The 20873-nt window shown below is 45.9% G+C and overlaps 1 non-coding gene across 1 annotated transcript; it reads left to right on the top strand.

Moving 5' to 3' along the window:
* Nucleotides 1–6060: 6060 nt before the first annotated feature.
* trnak-cuu (transfer RNA lysine (anticodon CUU)) lies at nucleotides 6061–6134 on the top strand. Its single transcript has one exon. It is a non-coding gene; the product is annotated as a tRNA-Lys (tRNA).
* The last annotated feature ends 14739 nt before the right edge of the window (nucleotides 6135–20873 follow it).

Genomic DNA, 20873 nt, shown 5'->3' with positions numbered 1-20873 from the left:
TTTCAAAAATGTTTCTGCCAACAGGCGCTCAATCCCTCTCTCTGCAAAAAGTTCCTTTCACAAACATTTCTCTGACCGGAACTGCACCAAACAACAATGTTCCTTTCAAAGTCATTAAACTCACAATTTGCACGTCCGCAATTTTAAGGACAAGGACTGAGAGCGCATTGCGTTCAGAAAATTGCCGGACTCCCTGTGGTTAATGACAGAGCTTTTAATGGTTGATCTCCGTACACACCTTGGAATTCAGGAGAACCTGTTTCGTGGTTTGAAGTTGGAGGTAAACCCACGGAGCGAAGCCAACAGGCGCCTGGCAACAATCAGCGAAAGGAAGATGCAATTTAAGCAGGCCCGGCTATCAAAGGTATTACCATCGCTGAATCCCCCGCCATCAACAGCCTGGAAAGTTTCAGACCGGGCACTTCTTCAGTGTTACTGGAAGGCCCAGTGAACGAGATATACTCTCACCCGGGGTTTTCCTGAGCCTGTGCTCCGTACACGGGGACCTTTGGCACTGGTCCGAGATAATTTACTTGTCCAGGCTGCTTGCTGGCTTGAGCTAGTCTATTACCAGTGTGCTCAATTCTTCAAACGAATTGCTTGCTTGTTTCTCGGGTGCCAGCAGGTCCTTCATTAAAGCGTATGTTTTCGAGCCACAGCTGGTCAAGAGATGGGCTCTTCTCTTGTCTGCCTGATTGTCGCATAACCACTCTTTAGTTACAAAGCTTTGCTGGAGCCTTTCTATAAAGTCCTCCCAATTATCTCCAGCATTGTATTTTTCATCTGAGCCGTTGGTCGCCATTCTGTGGATTCTATAATTCCGTAACTCGTCGCCACTGTAAAGTCCTGACCCTGTAATACAGACTCACTCGAGGCACATACTGATATCAAGGTCACTCAGGAATTGCACCTTTATTACACAGCTCTCGAATGCCACACTTGCCTAAGACCTGTCCTTATATACCTGTCTGGGAAAGGTATCCAGCGTCTCCTGCAATTGCATCCCTGGTGGTAAGGTAAGCTTGTGATTACAGGTCATCTCTGGTTTCAGTCATGTATGGCATGATAAGGTACAGTTATGTACAGTAGTGTGAGATACATGACAGTATTGGTATTCATGGTGATTACAGCAATTATTAATCGTCTCACAGACCTCAATTATTTTTATGCGATGAATTGATCGAGGATTGAAACCAGGTTAGTGCGCCAGATCTTAAACCCTCGACCACCAGGGAACAATTAAGATACATGTCGATATATTTATATATATTTATATATGAACCTGAATATCAATGGCTACCGACCGAGACCTCATGGTGCAACGCTCTTGTGTCTAACTTTGAGTGAGAAAAATTGTTCCACAGTGACACCCATTTCACCTTTTGTTCCCTTTTCAACACTAGAAACTGAGACAGGGGAATACATAGAGACAACAAAGCCCAGGGATATCGACAAGAGGAAGAGAGAAGGGGAAAGATACTGTCCCCACCCCGAACTAATGCAGAAACCCCTCTGCTGCGCTCGGGGTGACTACCCACAGCCTGGATACACTAACGTTCAACAGCTCATTGACTGTCGGAGTGGGACCTTGCCGTGCTACAGAAGACAGGTCGAAATAGCAAAGTCACTGTTTCCGTCCCATGTGCTCGTCCGATCAAGAACAGCAACACACTAAAAATGCTTCAATAATGGTTACACCTTATCGCCACATTTATCAAGCAATTGGCTCTTTGGACTAGCGGTATGATTCTTAGTTCGGGTTGTTACTTGAAATTTGCGAGAGATCCCGGACGAGCCCTCAGTTTACCCACAAATTTTGAATTTGCATCGAACTTTTGCAAAGAAGGACTTGCATTTCTACAACACCTTTCAGGAACTCATGACGCCCCAAAGCACTTTACAGCCGTTGAGTTATGTTTGAAGTGTTGTAGTGTGGGGAAAGATGTGTCCCAATCACCCCACACGAATCGCAACTATTTGCGAAGGAGTTCAGTGCAAATAATCAGGTGCCTCAGGGATTGGACTTTCTATGAATGAGTTCTGCTTGTACCTGCGTTCTAGCTTGAAACAGTAACTGGGCTACCATCTCACGGGAGCAGCGTGTAGCGGTTAGTGAGTAGGTGACCAGGTTGATGTGCGCTGCTTTCAATTGTTGAAATTTCTCCAAACAAAGAAACGGTGAATCCAACTGTCCCTGTAAGCGACGGATTGAAAGGTTCGGTGCTCCAAACAGAGCTGGAACACGCGCAGTGCAGTAATAGGGTCAGCAACATGAAATGTCAGAGTTATTAAGCAGACAATAATTAAACATACGCTTAACAAGAGTACTTAAACCCAAACCTTGCGAATGTTATCCGAAGAACTCAAACACGTTACAGTTCCCAGCTAGGTGTACAAATTGGACAAACATTAATCGGATTCTAAACTATCTGTTCCAAATGCCACATTTTATATCTTTTCCTTACCCCTGCTACGTGACAATTTAAACTTTTAATAATATTACCTAACACAACTTCCCAACTTCTGATGGAAGGTCATTAACCAGAAATGTTAACTCTGTTTCACTCTCCACAGATGCTGCCTGGCCTGCGCAGTGATTCCAGCATTTACTCTTTTTATTCTCCAAACTTATAATCAGAGTATCACTTCCCTTGTCATCTAACTACACTCCTTCCTGATATGTAGCCTTGTCCTACAAACAGGCTCCTTTCGCACGATTCAGGCATTCATTGGAATTATAACTTCTTAACGATAATAATTATGTGATGTATGTAACTCTGTAATACTTGCCACCAGAGGGCGCGACTGCTGGAGTCCTAATGTTCACCTACTCACACTTACAGGGCCAGTATAAAAGGTAGGCTGCCATGTTGTTCAGGCACTCTGGAGTTGTAATAAAAAAGACTAAGGTCACACTAAGTTTTGCTCACAGTACTCAGCCTCGGGGAGTTCTTCTATACACAACAATTGGCGACGAGTAACAGAATACGAACCTTCACTCAACCATAGCTGCTTTTGGAATATTAGAGAGATCCGTAGAGGGTGATGATTGGGAAGCCTTCGTCGAGCAGCTCGACCAGTACTTTGTGGACAACGAGCTGGCAGGAGACACTAACGTGTCCAAGAACAGGGCGGTTCTCCTCACCGTCTGTGGGCCTAAAATATACAGCCACATCAAGAATCTGCTCACACCGATAAAACCAACGGAGAAGGAATATTCAGAGTTGTGCACACTGGTTTGGGACGACCTCAAGCCGAAGGAGAGTATCCTCATGGTCAGATATCGTTTTTTCACGCATGTATAGCATGGTAAGGTACAGTTATATACAGTAGTGTGAAATAAATGACACTGCTCACCTGGGGCTCGCTTACCGTGTCGGAGTTCTGAGTAGAGCGCTTGCTTAGCGAGTCTCGTGACCGGCATGTGGACAATGTGGCCCGCCCAGCAGAGCTGATCGAGTGTGGTCAGTGCTTCAATGCTGGGGATGTTGGCCTGAGCGAGAACACTGATGTTGGTGCGTCTGTCCTCCCAGGGGATTTGCCGGATCTTGCGGAGACAGCCCTGGTGGTATTTCTCCAGTGATTTGAGATGTCTGCTGTAAATAGTCCATATTTCGGAGCCATACTGTGGGGCAGTTATCACCACCAGCCTGCAGACCATCAGGCTGGTGCCAGATTTGAGGTCCTGGTCTTCAAACAGTCTCCTCCTCAGGTGATCGAAGGCTGTGCTGGCACACTGGAGGCGGTGTTGGACCTCGTCATCGATGTCTGACCTTGCTGATAGTCGGTTCCCGAGGCGTGGAAAAAGGTCCACGCTGTCGAAGGCCACACTTACAGCCTTCCTAAATATAACACACTCATTCTATTCGCTGAAAACAAGTTCCTGAATTCTCGGCTAGCTATGTAGGTTTCGAGCTGTGGATTTATCCTAAGATAAATTCTATCACAGTGTTTCCGTAGTGTAGTAGTTATCACATTCGCCTCACACAAGAAAGGTCCCCGGTCCGAAACCGCACGGAAAGATCTTGAAAATTTAAAAATGGGACGTATGGCTGACTCCTGTTCCTGACTCTTACGTTCTTCTGATCTCTTGACCTTTCACAGGAGAACAAACTCTCCTCTGAACATGCATGAGAAAGCTCCAGAAAATATTTCCCCCCGAGGTGCTTTGGCGTGTGAGGCGAACGTGTTAACCGTTACACTGCGGAAACAACTCTACTTTCAGCACGAGATTACCAAAATTAAACCCAATGAGATCGGGATAAAAGTTCCTGACATGCTCAAGGCAAAATATATGATTGCCGGTGTACAAAATAATGAACAAACTTCAGCACCAGGTCAGACGTAAATGTTAAGCGAAGCAGGTGGACTGCTGAATCGAACTTTTAAGGAGTTGGTGGTGACAAAACAAATGGGTTCCGCTCAATGATTAAATAAAAGAAATGTCAGAAGTGGGACTTTAACCGACATTTCCAGAGAAAACAATGACCTGAACACAGCACCTTAGACCGCTCGGTCAGCCTGACTATTTAGTGTTGCATGTGGCCACCTGCAGGTTGATTTTGAAATTTTTGTCCTGTCACATGTCATAAATGAGGGCAGCAGGCGTATCTCTGTCTGTCACCGGAGAAACAGTGAGACAGACCTTGGAGCAAGGGTCTGGTTGTTGCCAAAAAGCAAAGCAAATAATAATTCTGGAAGAAAAATATCCAAGAGAACAGTGACCCCGAAGTGATTTGAACACACAACCCGCTGATATGCAGTCAGATACACTACCGTTGCACCATGAGAACTACGCAATGAACTGGAGATGTTCGTATATATGAAGGATCTGCAATACCAGGGGCTTTAAAATCCCCGCCCATTCCCACCAGGTATCACAAGCAGCGCTCACCTGACAGGCACCGTATGATTCCTTCTTAAACTTTTCTCTTGCTTTCACGGGAAACCATCATTAATTAACCCCTCACCTTCTGTTGCACAATCAAACAAATGCTAACTCAGGAACAGTCCATATTTCAATCATTTGTCCTGTGCATTGCATCTTAACTCGAAAACCATATCCCATTTTACTCACTGTATTTTAGATTTCTGGTTCAAAGTCTTCATGGATCTGGGGCAACATTTATCAAATTTAACAGCACCGGTTATTCCTATCGTGCACACAAAATACAATCAGTAGTGAAGATAAAATCCCACTGTGCGTATTTGCAGATTCAACGCAATAGGATTTCAAATAGAGTGTAAGAATTTTAATCTGAAAAGATTTGGAAGTGTTACTTGTATTTATGTCTTTAATTGAACTTTGTGACGTCTAACTCCCGTCCATGCCATTGCTGAATAAGAAAGGAAGGTTTAACATTGACCAGACTGCACTGCCCCTGATATTTGTCAGCTCATCGTTTATATTCAGTGGTTTCTCGCACTTTGGTGGGCTGCACTGTAGCGGATATCACGTTGGCCACACGCAAAAGGTCCCCGGTGGATCCGTTTCCGCTCAGTCAAAGTTATACATTTATTGAAGTGAAATAAAGAGCAATTAAGGAATAAGGGAGCCCTTTTTCCAGGAGAATAAATGGCAAAGAAAAACAGCAAATGCTGGAAATCTCAGCAGGTCAGACAGCATTTGCCGGGAAACTAAACTCTGCCCAGGATTGAACCATGGACCTTTTGCGTGTAAAGCAAATGTGATAAACACAACACAAGTTTCACCCGCAAGTTTCAACATCTGGGACGGAGCCAACAGGCGCCTGACTGCAATGAGCGTTAAAAAAACTGCTTTGGTTTGAAGCCCGTCTAGCTCAGTCGGAAGAGTATGAGACTCTTAATCTCAAGGGCGTGGGTCCGCGCCCCACGTTGGATGATTACATTTCTTTTAATTTAATGCAGCTTTCATGGAAAAACATCATTAATGAACCCACAATCTTCTTTTGCACTATTAAAAAAATGCGAACTGAAGGAACTCCATAATTCAAGTCTGTGAGATAGTCAATCATGATTTCAATAATCATTAATCCACCCACAACATTTGACATACGTCAAGGGTCCCACATTTACCAAGCCCGGCTAGCTCAGTCGGTAGATGCATGAGACTCTTAATCTCAGAGTCGTGGGTTCAAGCCCCACGTTGGGCGTATAAGTTTTGTTAAACTTTGTATGTTGCTTTCACGGGAAAACATTATTAATTTAATGATCAATTGGAGAGGCTGTGTCCGCTTCATTTGGAATAGAGTATTTGTCCTCCAGGATCGATAGTTTCCTTGCTGAATCACAATAACCGGACCCTAAATCTCCCTCTGGATGTTCGGGGGTCTCTCGTACATTCCCAGTCGTGTGATCGCCCCTTTTCTGTTCTCCAATTCAATCCATATGGCCTCGTTCAAAAATCTGTCTACCTCCGCCTTAAATTTATTCAATGACCCAGCCTCCACAGCTCTCTGGGGCAGAGAGCTCCAAAGATTCATCTCCATCTGAGAGAAGAAATTCCTCCTCATCTCCGTTTTAAATGGGCGACCTTAAACGTTCAGGGAATAAGGGGTTCTGGGGATCAGCCATGATCGTATTGAATGGTGTAGCAGGCTCGAGGGACCATGTGGCCGACTCCTGCTCCGACTTCCTATGTTCTTATGACCCCTTATTCTGAAATTGTGCCCCCAAGTTCTAGATTCCCCCACAAGGGGAAACATAGAAACATCGAAAATAGGTGCAGTAGTCGGCCATTCGGCCCTTCGAGCCTGCACCTCCATTCACTATGATCAGAGCTGATCATTCCCTCAGTACCACTTTCCTGCTTTCTCTCCATACCATTTGATCCGTTTAGCCATAAGGGACATATCGAACTCCTTTTTGAATGCGTGGGTTAATTCCCGTGAAAGTAACATAAAAGTTTAAGGAAAATAATTCACGCAAGGTGGGGCTCGAACGCATGACCTTAACGTTAAGTATCTCTTGCTCTGCAGCCCGAGCTAGCCAGGCTTGCCCACATCTAATTTGTCAATGGTATCCCCCAGGATGTTGGTGTGTATTAGTCAAAGGAACATAAGAAATAGGAGCAGGAGTCGGCCATATGGCCCCTCGAGCCTGCTCCACCATTTAATAAGATCATGGCTGATCCGATCATGGACTCAGCTTCAGTTCCCCGCCCGCTGCCCATAACCTCTTAACCCGTTATTGTTTAAGAAACTGTATATTTCTGTCCTAAATATATTCAATTTCCCAGCTTCCACAGCTCTCTGGGACAGTGAATTCCACAGATTTACAACCCTCTGAGAGAAGAAATACCTCCTCATCTCAGTTTTATTCTAAGATCATGCCCCTAGTTCTAGTCTCCCCCATCGGTGGAAACATCCTCTCTGCATCCACTGTTAGTGAAAATAAATTCACATAAACTCTGGTAAGGTAAGAGAGACAACTTTATTGCTAACAGACCTCTGGGAGAAGAGTTGAGATCCAGCGATCTCCCCGAGTGCCTTGTGCCGCGGGGTTATAAGCAGTTTACAGGGGGCGGAATACAATCATTTAAATTCATTTACATACAACCAATCGATCCATATGGCAATGCAATTCATTTCATTCAACTTTTTAGTCCAAGTGCAACCTGATAGTATGGTGCGAGTTTGGGGGCCCTTCCTCTTTATCTTCTTTTGTGGTAAGTTATTCTGTTGCAAAGCTTTCGATGAAACAGTGGCCTGCACCTGGCCAGGAGTCACATGTTGCTGCAGAGTTCAGATCAGGGACAGCAGATAGGCTTCTTGGTACAAAGTTCATTTCGTGGTGGATTACCCCATCATGCTTTGCTATGTCTGAAAATCCACTCCAACACCGTCATTCTATTCTCGTAAAACCAGCTCCTGAAGTATCGGCCCGCTGTGTAGGTTAAAGCTCTGGTTATATTCCTAAGATCACTTTAACCACAACGTTTCTGTTGTGTTGTGGTTGTCACATTTGCCTCACATGCAAAAAGTCCCTGGTTCAAGCCCAGGTGGGAACATTATTTTGGAGGCTATTTTTGCTGTAAATAAATTGAACAAAAGTCGCCCAAGGGTCCTTGTCGCATGAGCAGCGAATATTTTAAACCAGTCTCCTAAACACAGAGTGTAAAAGTCAGATAGGGGAGAAAACTACATTAATGATTCAAGCTCCTTAAATGATTAACATAAGAACATAAGAAATAGGAACAGGAGTCGGCCATTCTGCCCCTCGATCCTGCTCTGCCATTCAGTAAGATCATGGCTGATCTGACCATGGACTTTGAGTTAAGGGACTCGGGGGCCTGTTCTCTCTCCCCTGAGAAGGTTCACGTTCTACATTCCAGCCTCTAAAAGGCACCACTCTGTGTACAGTACTTGCCGTGTTTGATTCCTGAGTATGACTCATCCGCCTAAAGCCACAGGTCGAGGTCATGAATGCTTGGCTCACGGAGATGGCCTTCTGCAGTGTGACTGTGGTATCAGCTGACAGTAGCTTATGAAGGAGGCCCTCGTGGCCGATTCCGATGACAAAGATATCCCGCAGTGCTTCGGTGAGGTGGTCACCAAAATCCCACGGTGCGGCCAGCCTCCTTAGGTCTGCAGCATATTTCGTCATCTCCTGGCCTTCGGGCCATAGTTGTGTATAAAACCGGTATCTGGCTGTGAGGATGCTCTCTTTGTGCTTGAGTTGTTCTTGGATCAGTGTTACAAGCTCCTCGTACATATTGGTCATTGTCTTCGCTGGTGTCAGCAAGTCTCTGACGAGGCCATAGACGGTGGGCCCACAACTGGTTAGCAGGATAGCTCTGCACTTATCAGCCAGTGTGGCCGGGTTGTCACCTGCCAGATCGTTTGCTGTGAAGAAATGGTCGAGCCTCTCCACAAAGGCTTCCCAATCATCACCAGCGGTGAACTGCTGCAACGTGCCAAGGTTAGCCATTTTCGTGTGAAGGTCCGTAATCTCGTCACCAATTGTTATACCTACAGATGCTCTGATACTGACTCCACGAGACAATGTGTCGTGCTTGAACGGTAGTGACCTGAGCCCTTTATTGATAACCACAGAGTGAGGATCACACCTGGTGGCCTGCCTTTTATACCATGCCAGGCACACCTGTACAGGTAAGCTACAAGCCTCCCACTGCAGTGCCCTCTGGTGCACAACTTCGAATAGTACAAGCAATAACCATGTAGGACACATGACAGGTGTCACTGTGGAACCTTTTCTCTCTCTCAAAGTTCGACACACTACCTTGGGCACCAGGAGTTCTAGGTAGGTAGCCATTGACATTCAGGTTCATATATAAATATATATAAATATATCGACATGTATCGTAACTGTTCCATGTTGGTCAAGGGGTTACGATCCAGCGCACTAACCTGGTTTCAATCCTCGATCAACTCATCGCATAAAAATAATTGAGTTCGATGAGACAATTAATAATTGCTGTAATCACCTTGAATACGAATACTTTCTGTAATAGACCGAGCTTACAGACTATCTGGCTTCCCCTGCCCTTTGCCAGGCACGTGTTCGGGGTTTAATTTTGTAAACTGGGTGAGTTCGCTGATCGCGGGGAGGTTGTAGGAGCCTCTGTGGCCCCACTGTGAGGAAGTGAACACGGTGGCTGGGTGATTGGTAACATTTCTGTAAAGGGCAGCGAAGGAGAAGGATTGAGACCTTTCAGTGTGGGACAGAAGTTGTTTAAGGTGAGCCAACACATTCCCGATCAGCACAGAGCGAGCTCACTGGTCATTGTTCTTTTGGAAATTGCTCTTCCATAATTAACATTTCCTTTGTTGTGTCGAAATAACCAAACCCTTGCTCCAAGGCCTGTCTCACTGTTTCCCCGGTGTCAGGCAGAGATACGTCTGCTGCCCTCATTTATTTCACGTGACAAGACACAAAAGTTCAAAATCAACCTGCTGGTGGCCACCTACAGCACTGCATAGGCAGGATGGCCGAGCGGTCTAAGGTGCTGTGTTCAGGTCACTGTTTCTTCTGGAGATGTGGGTTAATGTCCCATTTAATCATTAAGCTGAACCGATTTGTTTTGTCACCACCAACTCCTGAAAAGTGCGATTCAGCAATCCACCTGCTCGCTGAACATTTCCGTCTGACCTGGTGTTGAAGTTTGTTCATTCATTTGTAGACCATCAATCATATCTTTTGCTCTGAGCATGTGAGAAACTTTTATCCCGATCTCATTGGGTTTACTTTTGGTAATCTGTGCTGAAAGTGGCGATGTTTCTGCAGTGTAACGGTTAACACGTTTGCCTCACACGCGACAGCACCTCGGGGGGGAAATATTTTCTGGAGCTTTCTCATGCATGTTCAGAGGAGAGTTTGTTCTTCTGTGAAAGGTCAAGAGATCATAAGAACGTAAGAGTTGGGAACAGGAGTCAGGTATTCGGACCATTTTCAAGTTTTCAAGATCTTTCCGCCTGGTTTCGGACCGGTGACCTTTCGTGTGTGAGGCGAATGTGATAACTACTACACTACGGAAACACTGTGGTCGAATCTGCCTGAGGATAAAACCACAGCTCTAACATACATAGCTAGCCGAGAATTCAGGACCTTGTTTTAAGAGAATAGAATAAGGGTGCTATATTTAGGAAGGCTGTAAGTGCATTTTCCACGCATCGGAAACATTTTCCTCGCCTCGGGAACCTACTATCAGCAAGGGCAGACATCGATGACGAGGTCCAACACCGCCTCCAGTGTGCAAGCACAGCCTTCGATCACCTGAGGAGGAGAGTGTTTGAAGACCAGTACCTCAAATCTGGCACCAGGCTTATGGTCTGCAGGACAGTGGTGATACCTGCCCCGCGGTATGGCTCCGAGAGATGGACTATATACAGCAGACATCTCAAATGACTGGAGAAATACCACCAGGGCTGTCTTCGCAAGATCCTGCAAGTCCCCTGGCAGGACAGACGCACCAACATCAGTGTTCTCGCTAAGGCCAACATCACCAGCATTGAAGCAATGAACTCACTCGACAAGCTCCGCTGGGCGGGCCATATTCTCCACATGCCCAACATGAGACTCCCTAAGCAAGTGCTCTACTCAGAACTCCGACACGGTAAGCGAGCCACAGGTGGGCAGAGCAAACGTTTCGGGCACACCCTCAAAGCCTCCCTGATAAAATGCAGCATCCCCACCTGCACCTGGGAGTCCTTGTTCCTTGGGTTGAGTTGCCTGTGCTGCATGATCCGTGCAGGATCGATCATCCTCAGCCACGTGGTATGTCATAGCACGTTTGCACATTCAGTGGAGGTACCCCATCGTTGTGCAGCCTTTGCACACGTCATGCTTGAATCGACATTGATGGGCCCGAGGATTACCCCCGCAGTACCAACACAGTGCTAATAGATTCACATTCACCCCCGATGGTGCACTCTGAGTCATCACAGGTCTTGCAACCACAGACGGAAAGACCCTGCCATATGCAGTTCGGCCTGCTAGCGACATAATTTTGTGCACAGTACTTGCCGGTGAGCTTCGATGTTGAGAATATATCTGTTTGATGTTATCGCCCATGGCCATGCATGACTGGGCGATCGCGATGGCCCTGCTCAGGTCTCGGGTTTCAGCAGCCAGCAGCTTTCGAAGAACGACCTCGTGGCTGATGCCAAGCACGTAAAAGTCCCACAGCATTTGGCCCAACGCAGCAAGGTCCCGCGAGGTGTCTCAGGTCGGTGACATAATCCGCCAGGTGCTATTTACAGAGCGATTGTGCGTGTAAAAACGATATCTGGCCATGTGGATACTCTCCTTCGGCTTGAGTTAGTCCCAAACCAGTGTGCACAACTCTGAATATTCCTTCTCCGTTGGTTTTGTCGGTGTGAGCAGATTCTGGATGAGGCTGTATATTTTAGGCCCACAGACGGTGAGGAGAACCGCCCTGTGCTTGGCCACGTTAGTGTCTCCTTTCAGCTCGTTGGCCACAATGTACTAGTCGAGCTGCTCGACGAAGGCTTCCCAATCATCACCCTCTACGGATCTCTCTAATATTCCAACAGCAGCCATGGTTGTGTGAAGGTTCGTATTTTTTACTCGTCGCCAGTTTTTGTGTATAGAAGAACTCCCCGAATCTGAGTACTGTGAGCTAAACTTAGTGCGACCTTAGTCTTCTTTATTACAACTCCAGAGTGCCTGAACAACATGGCAGCCAACCTTTTATACTGGCCCTGTACGTGTGCACAGGTGCCCATTAGGACTCCATCAGTCGCGCCCTCTGGTGGCAAGTATTACATAGTTACATCCTTCACATAATTGTTATCGATAAGAAGTTATAATTTCAATGAATGCCTGAATCATCCGAAAGGAGCCTGGTTTGTAGGACAAGGCTACATATCAGGAAGGAGTGTAGTTAGATGACAAGGGAACTGAATTTCTGATTATAAGTTTGGAGAATAAAAAGATTAAATGCTGGAATCACTGAGCAAGCCAGGCAGCATCTGTGGAGAGAGAAACAGAGTTAACGTTTCAGGTTAATGACCTTACATCAGAAGTTGGGCACTTGTGTTAGGTAATACTATTAAAAGTTTCAATTGTCACGTAGCAGGGGTAAGGAAAATATATAAAATGTGGCATTTGGAACAGATAGTTTAGAATCCGATTAATGTTTGATCAATTTGTACACCGAACTGTGAACTGTAACGTGTTTGAGTTCTTCGGCTAACATTCGCATGGTTTGGGTGTAAGTACTGTTAATATATGCTTAATTATTTTTTGCTTAATAACGCTGACATTTAATGTTGCGGACCCTATTCCTGCACTGCGCGTTTTCCAGCTCTGTTTGTGACACCGATCCCTTCAATCCGTCGCTTACAGGGACAGTTGGATTCACCGTTTCTTTGTTTGGTGAAATTTCAAAAATTGAAAGCCACGCACATCAACTGGTCACCTACTCACTAACCGCTAGACGCTGCTCCAGTGAGATGGAAGCCCAGTTACTGTTTCAAGCTTGAATGCACGTCCAAGCAAAACTCATTCACAGTAAGTCCAAGTCCCTGATGCACCTGATTATTTGCACCGAACTCCTTCGCAAAGAGTTCCGGTTCGTGTGGGGTGATTTGGGCACATCTTTCCCCACACGACAACACTTCAAACATAACTCAACGGCTGTAAAGCGCTTTGGGGCGTCATGAGTTCCTGAAAGGTGTTGCAGAAATGCAAGTCTTTCTTTTCAAAAGTTCGATGCAATTTCAAAATTCTTGGGTTAACTGAGGGCTCGTACAGGATTTAAACCCGGGACCTCTCGCTAATTTCAAGTCAGAACCCTGAAGCAAGAATCATATCCCGAGACCAAAGAGCCAACTGTTTAACAAATGTGAACATAAGGTGCAACCATTATTGATGCATTTTGAGTGTGTTGCTCTTCTTGATCGGAGGAGCACATGAGACGGAATCAGTGACTTCGCTTTTTCGACCTGTTTTCTGAAGCACCGCACGGTCCCATTCCGACAGTCAATGAGCATAAAAATAATTGAGGTCTGTGAGACGATTAATAATTGCTGTAATCACCATGAATACCAATACTGTCATGTATCTCACACTACTGTACATAACTGTACCTTACCATGCCATACATGACTGAAACCAGAGATGACCTGTAACCACAAGCTTACCTTAACACCAGGGGTGCATTTGAAGAAGACACTGGATACCTTTCCCAGACAGGTATATAACGATAGGTCTCAGGCAAGTGTGGCATTCGAGATCTGTGTAATAACGGTGCAGGTCCTGAGTGACTTTGACTTCAGTATGTGCCTCGTGTGAATCTGCACCACAGGGTCAGCACTTTACAGTGGCGACGAGTTACAGGATTACAGAATCCACAGAATGGCGACCAACGGCTCAGATGAAAAATACAATGCTGAAGATAATTGGAAGGACTTTATAGAAAGGCTCCAGCAAAGCTTTGTAACCAAAGACTGGTTAGGCGACAATAAGGCAGATAAGAGAAGAGTCCATCTCTTGAGCAGCTGAGGCTCGAAAACATAGGCTTTAATGAAGGACCTGCTGGCACACGAGAAAGCAGCAAGCAAGTCGTTTGAAGAATGGAGCACACTGGTAAGAGACCACCTGATGCCAGCAAGCAGCCGACACATGTAAGCTACCTCGGACCCGTGCCAAAGCTCCCCGTACACCGAGCACAGGCTCAGGAAAACCCCGGGGGAGAGGATATCCCGGTCACGAGGCCTTCCAGCATCACTGAACAAGTGCTCGTTCTGAAACTTTCCAATGTAATAACTTGCAATTGGAACATCCAACTGTCAGAATAGCCGAGTGGTCGAAGGCGCTCAGTTCAGATTGCAGTCTTCTTTGGCGGCATGGGTTCAAATTCCACTCCTGAAATTCAGTGATTTTAATTACAAACTCATTTGTTTCGACACCACTCTCAATTGTTTATGGACATCCATCGAACTTAATAAAATGACCCCACTTCAATGACAAACAGTGATATCAAAGTTACTTCCCAAACCGGGAATCGATCCCGGGTGGCTGTAACGAAAGGAATGATTTTGTGAAGCATTGAAAGGTGCCCTCTAAATATCTCGCACTGCTCATTTAAAAACACGGTTATAATTTGTTTCAGTGCAAAAGAAGGCAGGCTCGAAGGGCCGAAGGGCCAAATAGCCGACTCCTGCTCCTGGTTTTGTGTTCTTATACAGAGCACAGAACAAATGATTAAATGATCAACTCTTACTCAGTTCGCATTTCTTTCATTTTGCAAAATAATTTATGGGTTAATTAATGATGTTTTCCTGTGAAAGCAACATAAAAATTTAAGGAAAATAAATCGGGCAGTGTGGGGTTTGAACTCACAACCCTGAGATTAAGAGTCTCATACTCTACCGACTGAGCTAGCCAAGACTGCTTAAATTGTATCTTCCTGTCGCTGATGGCTGCCAGGGGACTGTTGGCTCCGCACCATGGGTTTATCTCGAACTTCAAACCTCGAAACTGGTTCTCCTGATTTCCAAGCCCCTTGTATTGCAGAATCTTCATTTCGACGAACATCTCCAGCTCCCCCTGTAGGCCTCTGGCGCAACGGTAGTGTGTGTGACTCTAAATCGAAGGTTGTTTGTTCAAATCAGGTCAGGGTCACTGTTCTTTCAGACATTTTTTTTTTCCAGAATTAATATTTCCTTTGTTGTTTGGCAATAACCAGACCCTTGCTCCAAGGTCTGTCTCACTATTTCTCCGGTGTCAGGCATCGATACCCCTGCTGCCCTCATTTATTTCAAGTGACAGGACACAAAAGTTCAAAATCAACCTGCAGGTGGCCACACACAGCACAGAATAGTCATGATGGTCTGACTATTATACCTACCACAGTGGATATCCTCATATTTCCCACATTATACTCCATCTGACAAATTACTGCCCAGCCACTGAGCCTATCGATATCGCTTTGCAGATTGTTTGTGTTCTCCTCACAACTTGCTTTCCCACCGATCTTTGGATCATCTTGGCTACATTACCAACATGCAGAGCACAGAACCAATTATTGACCGACTGACTTTCCCTCAGTTAGCATTTCTTTCATTGTGCAAAAGCAGATTATCGATTCATTAACGATGTTTTCCCATGAAAGCAAACTAAAAGTTAAACGAAAATAATTTGCACACGTAAAAGGAATATTTTTGGTTGGTGCAGTTCCGGTCAGAGAAATGTTGTGACAGGAGCTTTTTGCAGAGAGAGGGATTGAGTATTTCAGCTTGTTGCTGAACACTTCTCTCTGGGCAAAGAGCTCGGCACCAGTTTCTGTAGTGTAGCGGTTATCACATTTGCCTCACACGCGAAAAGTCCCCAGTTCAAGCTCGGGTGGAAACATTGTTTCTGAAACAAGAACTGGTTTTAAATGTTTATTGTTCATGTGAAAATGGCCTGCTTCCGTGCTGTAAACTTCTCTGATTCCATGATGAGCAATGAACATTGAAAACCAGTCTCCTGAAATACAGAGTGTGTAAAATCAGAAAGGGAATAAAACTTCCTCAATGATTCAAGTTTCACAAATTATTAAAATTAAGTTGTTGAAGTTTCGACTGTCCCTCAGTGATCATGTTAGCATTTCTTTCATTCTGCGAAACAATGCTATCGGTTAATACCAGCAGATAAAGCCGCATTTCAACCCCGGAAACAACTCATTCATTATTCACCCTTCCCAGTTCCAGTGCACAGAGGGTTATTTATACTCCATCCCAGAAACTCAAATCCAACTTCTGACATTCCGTATTTCTAATTACCAACTCATTTGTTTTGACACCACTCTGAAGTGCTTTGGGTCATCTGTGAAATTTAATTAAATTACTTCACTTTAATTAAAAACGGTGGTAGAAAAATTTCTTCTCTGGGAATCGAACCCCGGTAGCTGTCGTGATCAGAATGTTTTTGTGAAGCATTTAATTATGCTTTCTAAAAATATCGCCTTCCTAATATACAAATAGGGTTACCATTTGTTTCAGTGTGAAAGAAGGAGATTGAAAATGACAACAAAAACACCAGGCAGCGATTACATTAAGACAAATTCAAACTTTTCACAAAGTTGGTTTTCCGAAGTAACGGCTGAGCTGAAGTTGGCACTAACCAGTCCCATCAGAATTTTAAATGTTTCTATGAGATCCCCGCTCATCCTTCTAAATTCCAATGTATAAAGGCCCAGTTGATCCAGTCTCCCCTCATATGTCAGTCCGGCTTGCCCCTTATCCTTAGACGATGTCCCCTGGTTGTGAACTTTCCCAACATCGGGAACATTCTTCCTGCATCGAACCTGTCCCGTCCCATCCAAATTTTAAATGTTTCTATGAGATCCACTTTCATCCTTCTAAACTCCAGTGAATGCAGGCCCAGTTGATTCAGTCTCTCCTCATATGTCTGTCCTGCCATCCCGGGAATCAGTCTGGTGAACCTTCGTTGCACTACCCCAATAGCAAGAACGTCCTTCCTCAGATTAGGAGACCAAAACTGAACACAATAATCCAGGTGGGGTCTCATCAAGGCCCTGTACAACTGTAGTAAGACCTCCCTGCTCCTGTACACAAATCCCCTCGCTATGAATGCCAACATACCATTTGCCTTCTTCATCGCCTGCTGTACCTACATGCCAACTTTCAATGACTGATGAACCATGACAGCCACGTCTTGTTGCACCGCCCCTTTTCCTAATCTGCCGCCATTCAGATAATATTCTGCCCTAGTGTTTTTGCCACCAAAGTGGATAACCTCACGTTTATCCACATTAGACTGCATCTGCCATGCATTTGCCCACTCGCCTAACCTGTCCAAGTCACCCTGCAGCCTCTTAGCGTCCCCCTCACAGCTCACACCGACACCCAGTTTAGTGTCATCTGCAAACTTGGAGATATTACACTGTTACATGTTCATTACATGTTACAATGAACATTCTGAATCAGACACCTCAAGTAAAGTGCGTGCAATGGGCAATGATTCAACAATTGACATAAGTACGTAAGGAGCAGGAGTCGGCCCTCTAGGTTACGACACTTCAGGTGCACATCCAAGTATTTTTAAATGTGCTGAGTGTTTCTGCCTCTACCACCCTTTCAGGCAGTGAGTTACAGTGATTTCCCCTCAAATCCCCTCCAAACCTTCGACCAATTACTTTAAAACTGTGCCCCCTGGTTGTTGACCTCTCTTCTAAGGGAATCAGATCCTTCCTGTCCACTCTATCCAGGCCCTTCATAATTTTATACACCTCAATCAGGTCTCTCCTCAGCAACCTCTGTTCAAATCAAAACAAACTTAGCCTATCCAATCTGTGCTCAGAATAAAATTCTCCAGTCCCGGCAACATCCATATAAACCTCCTCTGTACCCTCTCCAGTGCTATCACGTCCATGCTGTAATGTGTGACCAGAACTGCATGCAGTACTCTAGCTGTGGCCTAACAGTTCAAGAATAACCTCACTGCTCTTGTATTCCAAGCCTCTGTATAATCGATCTGGACAGCAGCGTTTACCGTCGAGAGATGATCCTGGGAGGCTGAGCCTTAGTGGAATCAGAGAGGAGGAAGTTCTCTGCTGGTCAACACGCAGTAGCCCACAATTCCTCATTCTTTAGGCGGGCTGTATTACTGAAAGTTGGGGTGGATTAGTGAAAGAGTCCTTGTCATTACTGGCTTGCAAGAAAAGCTATTTACCCAACGTGGGGCTCAACCCTCCAACCCTGAGATTAAGAGTTTTATGTTTGACCAATTGAGATAGATGGGCTTGGCAAAGCTATGGATCCTTTTTGTATCTCAAATGTTGTGGGTGGATTAATGATTGAAATAATGATTGAGTATCTCACAGACTTGAATTATTTTTGCCAACTTATCATCGGGAACATTCTTCCTGCATCCTCGTGAACCTTGTCTGAACTTCCTACAATGTAAGTATATCCCTCCTTAAATAAGGAGACCAAAACTGTTAGCATTTCTTTCATTGTGCAAAAGACGATTAATTCCCGTAAAAGCAACATAAAAGTTAAGGAATAATAATTTACCCTACGTGGGGCTCGAACACATGACCTTGAGATTAAAAGCCTCCTATTTACCGACTGAGCTAGCCGGGTTTCTGAACATCACAGTTATCAATGCCCTTCAGATAGTGGTCAATGGTGATCTCAGGCTGTTGATGGCGGGGGATTCGGCGATGGTAATGCCGTTGACAGCCGGGCCTGCTAATGTTGCATCTTCCTGTCGCTGATTGCTGCCAGGCGCCTGTTTGCTCTGCCCCGTGGGTTTACCTCGAACTTCAAACCACGAAACAGGTTCTCCTGAAATCCAAGGTGTGTACGGAGATCAACCATCAAAAGCTCTGTCATTAACCACAGGGGGTCCGGCAATTTTCTGATCGCAATGCGCTTTCAGTCCTTGTACATAAAATTGCGGACGTGGAAATTGGGGAGTTTAATGACTTTGAAAGGAACATTGTTGTTTGGTGCAGTTCCGGTCAGATAAATGTTTGTGAAAGGAACGTTTTGCAGAGAGAGGGATTGAGCGCCTGTTGGCGGAAACATTTTTGAAATGTAAACTTGTGGATGATAAAATGGTACAAATGCAGTCCGGGGTCCATTGTCACATGATGCAAGCTATCTCAGACCCGGACCAAAGCTCCCCGGCCACCGAGCACAGGCTCAGGAAAACCCCGGGTAGAGGATATCCCGGTCACTGGGCCTTCCAGCAACACTGAACAAGTGCCCGGCCTGAAACTTTCCACAGTAATAACTTGTAGCTGGAGCATCCAACAGTCTCTTGGTATCCCTTGGGACTTCAGGGGATGCCCTCCCTGGGGTGGAACATGGGAGTGCATGCTTTACAGAGACACAACATCAATCCCCCGCCAAAGTCAATGTGAAAACTATTTACAAGGGGAGGCGGTCGGGAGCCTTTCTTTCCCTGGTGGACCGCCTCAGTACAAATGTCTGTTCTAGTGTGTTGGCTGTGCCCTCACTGGGCTGGCGTGTTGTTGGCCCTGCAGGGCTGCTGGGTGAGTCTGGCATTGCTCGGCTGTTGGGTGTGATGGGTTCGATTTCCTTGTCCGGGGTGGTTTCGTTGAGCCTTAGGGTGTGTGTTGTGGGTTCGAAAAAGGTGGTGTCTGCTGTTCAGGGCAGTCTGTGAACCGCAGCCTCGTTTGGTCCAGGTGCTTTCTGCGAATTTGTCCATTGTCTCGTTTGACGACAAACACCCGACTCCCTTCTTTAACTATCACCATTCCCGCGATCCACTTGGGACCATGTCCATAGTTTAGCACATACACAGGGTCATTCAGATCAATTTCCCGTGACACAGTGGCGCGACCACCATTTACATTTTGTTGCTGATGCCTGCTCTCCACCTGATCATGCAGGTTCGGGTGGGCCAACGAGAGTCTGCTTTTAAGTGTCCTTTGCACGAGTAGCTCAGCCGGGGGCACCCCTGTGAGCGAGTGGGGTCTCGTGCTATAGCTAAGCAGTACTCGGGACAGGCGGGTTCGGAGTGAGCCTTCTGTGACTCGTTTGAGGCTCTGTTTGATTGTTTGTACTGCCCGCTCTGCCTGCCCATTGGAGGCTGGTTTTAACGGGGTCGAGGTGATATGTTTCATCCCACTGCGAGTCACGAATTCTTTAAATTTGGCACTGGTGAAACATGGCCCGTTGTCACTGACCAGTACGTCAGGCAGGCCGTGGGTGGCAAAGATGGCCCTCAGGCTTTCAATGGTGGCGGTGGCGGTGCTTCTCGACATTATTTCACATTCAATCCATTTAAAAAAATCATCCACCACCACCAGGAACATTTTACCAAGAAATGGGCCTGCATAGTTGACATGGATCCTCGACTATGGTCTGGAGGGCCAGGACCACAAACTTAGTGGTGCCTCTCTGGACGCGTTGCTCAACTGAGCCCATACACAGCATTGCCATGCACAGGACTCGAAATCAGAGTCGATATCGGGCCACCACATGTGGGATCTGGCTATCGCTTTCATCATTACTATACTCGGGTGTGTGCTGTGGTGATCCGAGATGAACGTCTCCCTGCCCTTTTTTGATAGCACTACGCGGTTACCCCACAAAAGGCAGTCTGCCTGACTGGACAGCTCGCCCTTTCACCGCTGGAACGGCTTGATTGGCTCTTGCATTTCAACGGGGATGCTGGCCCAACTCCCATGCAGTGCACAATTTTTTCCTAGGGACAGCAGAGTATCTTGGCTGGTCCAAGTCCTAATCTGGCGGGCCGTAACAGCTGATTTATTATTTTCAAACGCTTCCATGACCATCAACAAGTCAGCGGGCTGCGCCACCATCAACAAATTTGCAGGCTGCGCCATTTCCACCTCGGTGATGGGCAGTGGTAGCCGACAGACCATCCACACAGTTCTCAGTGCCTGGCCTGTGGCGGATGGTCTA

This window comes from Pristiophorus japonicus, unplaced genomic scaffold (genome assembly GCF_044704955.1).
Source record: "Pristiophorus japonicus isolate sPriJap1 unplaced genomic scaffold, sPriJap1.hap1 HAP1_SCAFFOLD_89, whole genome shotgun sequence".
NCBI classification, from domain to species: domain Eukaryota; kingdom Metazoa; phylum Chordata; class Chondrichthyes; family Pristiophoridae; genus Pristiophorus; species Pristiophorus japonicus.
This window is presented reverse-complemented; position numbering and strand designations above follow the sequence as displayed.